Source organism: Dromiciops gliroides, chromosome 2, assembly GCF_019393635.1.
Source record: "Dromiciops gliroides isolate mDroGli1 chromosome 2, mDroGli1.pri, whole genome shotgun sequence".
Taxonomy (NCBI): domain Eukaryota; kingdom Metazoa; phylum Chordata; class Mammalia; order Microbiotheria; family Microbiotheriidae; genus Dromiciops; species Dromiciops gliroides.
The window spans coordinates 650,435,921-650,445,083 of NC_057862.1; positions in this window are offsets into that span (position 1 = coordinate 650,435,921).

A 9,163-nucleotide genomic window follows, 5' to 3' on the forward strand; every position below is an offset into this window, starting at 1 on the left:
CTTTTTACAATCCTCGTCCTCGTCCTGCTCTCCTCCCCATCCCCTTTCACCCTAGTTTCTTTGTTTTTGTATATAGAAGGCACTTCTGTGCCCCCTTAGACGGTCCGGACTGCTCTTGGGTGACAGCTGATCGTGGGGGAGAGCCCTGATGGTTTGTTTGGATCCGTGTCTCAGGCTGCACTGGCAGAGGTGGCTGAGGGAAATGGAGGATGGGGAGGCAGAGGGCAAGTGCCAGGCCAAACTGGAGCAGGAGATAGCAGAGCTGCACAGGGAAACACGGAATGGGCCCAAGAGGATTACAAGGACTGTTAGAAGTGCTGCCTCCCTCCCTGCCTCCCAGCCCCTACTTAGAAACCAGGGTTCTGGTCTCCACCACCTCTGATGCCAATCACCCAGTTGTATGCCTCATAACACCCACTGGAAAGACAGGAATTCTCTCTCGGCTTGGATTAAGATGGAGAGAAATAAGATATGTTTTCTTTTTGGTAGTTATATACAATGCAAGGTGGAATGGGGAGAGAGAGAGAGAGAGAGAGAGAGAGAGAGAGAAAGAAATTAATAGAGATAGATATAGATAGATGAATACAGACAGACAGACAGACAAGTGTTTACTATGCCCCACGGACTTCTGGAATAGGATTCAGAGTCAGAGAACTTGGTTTTAGTCTGATCACAATTATACCCTAGTAACATGACTAGGGCATATTACCTTGCCTAGTCAAATTACCTTTTCTGAGCCTCAGTTTTCTCATCTATAAATGGGGTAATAATGCCTTCCCTGCCTGGAAAGTTGCAATGAGGCAAATATAGGCTTGATTTCAGGAAAAATTTTGCTAACAATTAGAGCTGCCTTAAAGTGGTATGGGCTGCTTAGAGAGGGGGTAGGTTTCCCCTCCTTGAAGGTCTTCAAGCAGAAGCTAGAGAACCCCTTGTTGGGCAGAGATGTCCTCAGAGGTCATCAATTCCAATTCTCCAATTCTTTAATATTGTGGATGTTCCAATATACACGCCCTCCCCTCTCCCCTTTGAGAGAATGTCCCCTAGGGCAGAATTACTGTAGTTTTCCTTTGAGTAAAGGTCATGTCAGAGAGCGAGTTTCTTTGGGAAACTGCAGAATTTGATGTGAAATGAGGGAGAGTAAGAAGGGGATAGAAGAGCGAAGAAGCATATTCTAAATCTCCTGAAACCCAGATCTAGTTCTGGAAACATCCTTTGTCATCTTCCTAGATATCCCTGTCGACTGGACCCGCTGCTAAGCTGCTTTTCCTTCTTCCCATATACCTCTCCCAGTTGCCTCACTGTGATAGATCCTCCCTTTTTCTTCCCTTTCCAAGTGATATGTGACCCTTGTGATATTCATTAAAGTTAGATTTCATTGGGATATAGATGTTTAGGGCAGGGACCAAGGTGTACCACTCCTGTACACCAGGAAGGTCATGAGTACTGCTAGCAATGCTCCCAAAGAGAACCCCACAGCTGGGTGATCTGAGGTCCAACTACCCAGCTCTAGACTATGGATGGATCATCTCAGGTTTTCCCAGGCCTTCTACAAAAGGCAGGATGGGTTGTAGACTAAACCAGATCTCCTTGGAACCTTTCTATGGTTCTGAAATTGTCTCACCAGAATGGATGTGGCTAGGAAGGAGCCTTACATTTTTCGGGTACATAGTACCCCTTGTTCAGTTGGGTACTACAGCAGTAACAAAGTCAAGGAAGATCCACGGCTCCGGAAACTTTTCTAACTTCTGTCTCCCATGGTTGGAATATAATCCCTCTTTATCATTACATATTAGTCTTTGTATCTTCCCTCCTTCAAGGTTCAGCTTGGGTCCCATCTCTTCCATGTATCCTTCCTTGACCACATTCCTCCTCCCCAAATTGTTAGTGCTATCTTCATTCTCAAATTATTTGTGTCCATAGTATATTTCACAATAAACTAAAAGCTCCCTGAGGACAGGGAATGGTTCATTTTTTATCCTTGATTCCCCACTTCCTTGCATAGTACCATGCACAAAATAGGTATTTTTAATATGTGTTTGTTGAACTGAATTTTTGAATAAAGGAGGAAAACTGTCCCCTGTAGGAAATTCCAGCTTCTGAGATACTTGAGGCAGCCCAGGAACAACTACCACGATGTCACAGTTGGGAAGGATGGAAAGGGGTAGGTGCTAAATGAGACTTTAAATCATCAGTTCCTCTGAATCTAAAGAAGTCAAGAGTTGGACTCTTACCTCTCTTACTACATTTATTTGGCTTACTTAATTTTTTTTTTTTTTTAGTGAGGCAGTTGGGGTTAAGTGACTTGCCCAGGGTCACACAGCTAGTAAGTGTTAAGTGTCTGAGGCCGGATTTGAACTCAGGTACTCCTGACTCCAGGGCCGGTGCTCTATCCACTGCGCCACCTAGCTGCCCCTGGCTTACTTAATAAAACAAATATTTGTTGGGTGTGTGTTATGTGCAAAGCCCTGGGAAAGGCTTGAAGGACACAAAAATGACACAAAACACAGTCCCTGCCCTCAAAATCTTAGTCTAATGTGTGCTGAAACAGTTGTATATGTGTGCAATTACGTCAGTATTCCAAGGACCAAAAAAAAAAAAAAATAGACTCACCAAGGACCAATGATTTCATCTGTGTTGGCACTCCTTCCACCAGCTCAGACCCCAGCCTCTCTCTAGTTTAGTAGACAGGTATTCTAAAACTGCTGTGCCCCCAAAATTCATCCTTCTGTAGCCAACCAGGTGATGAATATTTAGCTAGGTTGGTTCTTGGACAGTAGCTTCAGTTGATTACAATACAGTGATCAAAGGCTTTCTGGGATGACAAGACCTGCCAGAATTTATCCTCATCAGCCTAGCCTTCAAGGAGACAGGGACCACTTCCAGATTATGATAAGGCATCATAAGAGGCTGCTAGTTGATACTGTGGATAGAGCATCGGACCTGGACTCAGGAGGACATGAGTTCAAATTTGACCTCATACATTTACTAGCTGTGTGACCCTGGGCAAGTCATGTAACCCTCTGATTGCCTCAGTGTCCTCATCTGTAAAATGGGGGTGATAATAGTACCTACCACCCAGGGTTATTGTGAGAATAAAATTAAATATTTTTAAAGCTCCTTGTAAACCTTAAAGCGCTATATAAACTCTACCTATTATAATTACAAGAGCTCTCTAGTGAAGTGTGCATGTCCATTCATTCATCCATCCATCCATCCATCCATCCATTCATTCTTTCATTCTGTATGATTGTCTTAAGCCCTTAAGGACAGATATCATGGCATGTTCATCTTTGTATCAACCGGCAAAAAAAAAAAAAAAGATGGAAGACATTCCAGGCACAGGAAACACCTACTCTTTACTTGGACACCAGCCTTGCCTTGCCTGCATTGGGCTTACTCAACTCAGTTCCTCCTGAACTGATCTATACCAATATGGCTCTCCTACTTTTCCTCTCCTCAGTGCCCTCCCAATTCTTTTTTTTTCTTTTTTTTTTTTTTTAGTGAGGCAATTGGGGCCAAGTGACTTGCCCAGGGTCACACAGCTAGTAAGTGTTAAGTGTCTGAGGCCGGATTTGAACTCAGGTACTCCTGAATCCAGGGCCGGTGCTTTTATCCACTGCGCCACCTAGCTGCCCCCCAATTCTTTTACTAGACATAAGGGGAGCAAAAGAGATGTGGTCATAAAATCCTATCACGGTGGAGGGACACAGTAGTTTTCATCTTTGTCAGAGGAATTGATGAGGGAGGAGAGTCTGGGTTGAGGGATTAAGACAAGGTTACCGGCCGCTAGGTGGCGCAGTGGATAAAGCGCTGGCTCTGGATTCAGGAGCACCTGAGTTCAAATCCGACCTCAGACACTTGACACTTGCTAGCTGTGTGACCCTGGGCAAGTCACTTAACCCCCATTGTCCCGCAAAAAAAAGAAAAAGAAAAAAGACAAGATTACCCCGGTTTGTGTACCTTTATTTTGTTAGGGTTAGGGTTAGGGTTATGATCTCTCATAGTGAGATTTAAAAAAAAAAATCTTTGTAGCCTGTTCTTAGCACATATAAGGAGCTATATAATAAATGTGTCCTGATTTGAATCAAATTGAAGGAGGAAGATGTGGCATTTATCTGGATATCTGGATACTAATGTATGAGCATTCTAGTTCTATTCCAGATAAAATTTCCTGATCTCTACAAGTGCGACTACAGTAACTTCTTTAACATTCTGAACCAAAATCCAATATGAAAAGCAGAGAGGTCCCTGTGGGATCCCTGTCTGGATCCAAGGGGAGTCTCAGAGCTAGCCTTGCCTAAGCTCCTTGATATATTAATCTCTATAATCCACATTGATATTAACAAAATAAACCTCTCCAACTGTTCTGTGATAACATTAATTCAGAACCCTAGCTATCCTGAAGCTGAAGACTCAGTTACCATAGTATGAACGGGGGATGGGGGGGGTGGGGGTGTTATTTTTCATTGTTCTTATCATTTAAATAGGGACTACAAGGCAGATTTTTTGAAACAAAAAACCAATTCTTTGTAGATCAATCTTGGAAACACCTAACACATTGTGGATGCTAAGTCAGTGTTAAATAATAATAATAATAATTAGCTCCCTGAGATTTCCAGCTGCATTTTCTCTCTTGCCACTGCAAGTCCTCCAGAGAGGGGGAGTAACTTCCTTTTACTATGCCAAGTAGACCCTGGCACCCAGAAGTTGGCACAGTGACAGCCCCTTGTTTGGGCTTCTGACTGCATAAGACATAGTGACACCATCAGACATCACAAAGACTAAGTTGCCCCTTATAAATGAATCGCTGCTCCTTAAAAAGGGCCCCATCAGGGTGTAACTGCATGAATCAAGCCAGTTTGACGTGTATAGCCCTTCCAACCAGCTCCTCCTCCTCCCTCACCCCCTACCTCCTCTTCCCCAAGACTAAGCTTCCAGACCAATCAATGTTTGGAAGGAAGAACAGAAGACTGCCTCTTGGATCCATCACTTTCACTTACCAAAGACCCAGCTTTAGGTTGGCAACCCTGTCCTAAACAAATGCTCCTCTCTGAGCATACACCAGAAGGCTACCAGTACCAACTCTCTTGAGTCTAGTACTTTTGTCCAAGGTGCTTCTTTTATGAGTCAGTAGCAAGACCGATCGATGGTATCAGAGGAACTGGATCCAAGCCATGGTTGAAGAGCACACCAAAGAAGATTACAAAATGGTGTGTACTACACACTTGCCTATTTTGCTTGGGAGTCGTTTGGTTTATGATGAACTCCATGAAGCTGGCACACTGTATTTCTCTGTGACATATACAACATGTAGCTGCTCCTGGAGTTCCTGAAGACCTGGGTTCACATCCTGCCTCTGACACTTCTTAGCTATGTTACCAGGGGCAAGTCACTTACTCTAATTTACAGATGGGGTTTCTTGGGTGGAAGGAATTCCCACCACTGAAAAAAAATCATAGAACTGGTATGTCAGTCAATCCTAACAAGCATTCGTTAAGCACCCACTGTGTGCCAGTTACTGTGCTAAGTATTGGGGATACACAGAAAGACAAAAGAAAGACATTACCTGCTCTCAAAGAGCTCATAATGAAATGGGGAAAACAACATGCAAGCAACTATGTGCAGACAAGCTATATAAAAGATAAATTGCAGGATAAATTGGAAATAATCATCAGAAGGAATCCACCTGAGTTTTCTGTTTTTTGGTTTGTTTTTTTTAGTGAGACAATTGGGGTCAAGTGACTTGCCCAGGGTCACACAGCTAGTAAGTGTTAAGTGTCTGAGTCTGGATTTGAACTCAGGTACTCCTGACTCCAGGGCTGGTGCTCTATCCACTGTGCCACCTAGCTGCCCCCCACCTGAGTTTTAAGGGGGAGGGGATAAGGAAAGCTTTCATAGAAGGTAGGATTTGGGGTGAAACTTGAAAGAAGTCAGAAGCCAGGGGATAGAGAGGAGGAGGGAGAGAATTCCAGGCATGAGTCAGTGAAAAAATGTTGGGAAATGGAGCATCTTGTTTAAGGAACAGCAAGAAGACCAGTGTGGCTGGATCACAGAGGATGTGGAGGGTGAGAAAATATTAGGGTATAAGAAGTCTGGATAGGTAGGAGAAAAGCCAGGTGGTAAAGGGCTTTTGAATGCCAACAGAAGTTTTAAAATTTGATCCTGGATATTGATGGGGAGCTGCTGGAGTTTATTGAAAATACTCCTGCTCTCATGTAACTTACAATCTAATGGGGGAGACAAGATACAAACAATATGTACAAACAATCCACGGACAAGATTTTTGGAGCTAATGGTGATAGGGAAGACATTAGAATTAAAGGGGATGCTGAGAACCTTGCTTTGGAAGGTGGGATTTTAGTTGGGTCTTGAGGAAGCCAGGAGGTAGAGATGAAGATAAGAGAAAGTATTCCAGGCATGGGGTGAAAAATACACAGAATTGGGACTAGGGGGTGAGATATGCCCCATCTGTCACCCAGGGGCGCCACAGGGATTTGACATGAGCTTTGGAAATAGGGCTCTGGTAAATAAGAGGTCAGAATTAAAATGTGTAAGCTGCAAAATGTCACATGCCAACTCCACGGTTGGTACACTGTAATGGAAAGAAAAGAAACCACCCACTGAGAGAAGCTTATCCTGCCTTACCCAAGCCAGCTACCAGAACAGTTTGGGCTTATTAAGGGTCAACATGATATCACTTTGCTGACGTCTTCAGATTGGTGGTATTTGCCTTCTGGGCCATCCCTGCTGGGCTATCTTTTTGACAGTTGGTAGAATAAGGGTACCTTTGGGCCTGAGACCGAGGGAAAGAGAATTTCTGATTTAAAATCTGGGCCAGACACCAGAAGCAAGGAAAGAGAATTTCTGATTTCAAGTATCAGGGGAGACTAATTAGAGGTGATGAGAATATGCTGGCCTTTTTTTTTTTTAAAGACACATCTACAGACCCCCCTTGCTCAGATGTTGCTGAAGGTCTTCTGGCTCTTTCCATCATCTTTCTGATTTAATACTGTGACAGCCGCAGGCACGAATCTTCAAAGAACGCGCAGGGTTATATATCATCTCATTTTGTTCTGGAGAAAAAAAAAAGCAGATCCTTGTCTCAATGTTCAAGTTATATAACAGGCAGCTGGCTGCAGGTGAGCAAGAGCCAAGACTTTAGATCTAATTTGAGGAATCATCTCTGGCCTGTCACCATTTATAATCTGGCTGGGGCTAAGCAACCTAAGGAGAATGGTGCAAACCAGTACACAAAATGCTAGGGTCCTTGAGGGCAATTACCCCCCTACACAGACACAGACACATAGACATGTAAAGGCAATTTTGGAGCAGAAGGATTATTATTGGACCTAGAGAGTCAGAGGACTTGGGTTTGAGTCTTGGCACTGTCACTTATTAGCTGTGTGATGTTGGGTGAATCACTTAAATTCTCTGAGCCTTATCTGTAAAATGGGGAAGGCAACATGGATAGTAGAAAAAACACAGGATTTAGAGTCAGAAGGCTTGGCTTTGAATCCCAGTTCTGCTACTAGCTACTTACTGGGGTGTGACCTTGGGTGAGTCAATTGATTCACAAGAATTTGTTTAATTAAGTAGCTACCATATGCCAGGCACTGACCTAGAACCTGGGCATGCAAGTATGAAGAATGCAATAATCTCTATTCCCACGGTGTTTAAATTAAGATGATTTCTTGATCTGAGTTTTCTTATCTATAAAATGAGGTGGTTGAACTAAATGCAGTCCAAGGTCCCTCCCAGCTCTAAGAACATGATCTATGACCCTTTCAGTCCTACATCATGTTGGACTATGTATCTCCTGTGGTTGTTTTGAAGCTCCAAGGAGATTATATATGGAAAATACTTTGTAAACTAGAAAGTGCACTGCAGAGGATATAGAAAAAAGGGTTATTATTCACACAGAGGCAAGCATGTATATTCATTTTATACATACAGGCACGCCCCAATACATACATATGCAGCAACTCATAAATCATATACAATCCTGGCAAGGTTTAGATTGGCTGCTTTACAAGACTCAAATCCCAGGGTTTTAAGCCTCTTGGATTCCCCTTGCAAAAAGCAGTCTGTCCTGGGGGGCTGCTAGTTGGCGCTGCAGTGGATAAAGCACCAGCTTTGGATTCAGGAGGACCTGAGTTCAAGTTTGACCTCAGACACTTGACACTTACTAGTTGTGTGACCCTGAGCAAGTCATTTAACTCTCATTGTCCCAGCTGGGGGGGAAGCTGTCTGTCCAAGCCTTGTCACGAGAGGCATACAGAATGACACAGTGGAGAAAGATGTGTGGGGTTTAGAGCGAATGAGAACCCCTGAGTTTGAATCGGGACCCTGCTTCTTAATTAACGGGGGGGGGGGGTACCTAGAGCAAGTAACTTAGCCTCTCTCTTCTATAAGATAAGGATCGTGGAAGTGACTAAACGACCTTACAGCTTTAAATTTACCAAACAAGCTCAGGTATGAAAATCACTTTGCAGGTGTATTGCCGGGGTGTCCCCCAAATCTTAGCGCGATTTTAAGCTTTAATAGTTTAGAATTACACCGAGAGTTTGGGGACATTGGGTATATATATAGAGGCTACTCGGATACACAGTCCTTCCCAAGCTATCACACATGCAGACTTAGATCTTTCTTTCTTTCTTTCTTTCTTTCTTTCTTTCTTTCTTTCTTTCTTTCTTTCTTTCTTTCTTTCTTTCTTTCTTTCTTTCTTTCTTTCTTTCTTTCTTTCTTTCTTTCTTTCTTTCTTTCTTTCTTTCTTTCTTTCTGAGGCAATTGAGGTTAAGTGACTTGCCCAGGGTCACACAGCTAGTGAGTGTCAGATGTCTGAGGCCGAATTTGAACTCAGGTACTCCTGACTCCAGGGCCGGTGCTCTATCCACTGCGCCATCTAGCTGCCCCTCATGTATATTTCTTTATGTGGGTGTCCTGAGGACCGATGAAACATACAAATAGAAATGCAAACCCATCACACGCATACAGACCGGGGACAAAGGAAGTCCTAAGGGGGTTCGTTTGTTTTTACTGCGGCATTCCCCTAAAACCCATCCTCGCCTCCCGTCACAAAGAGCGTTTCTGAGCAGCCCCGGCCTTCTTAGAGGGAGGCACAGGGGTCTCGCTCCGGGCTGCCTGCCTGCGCACGCGGCTCAGA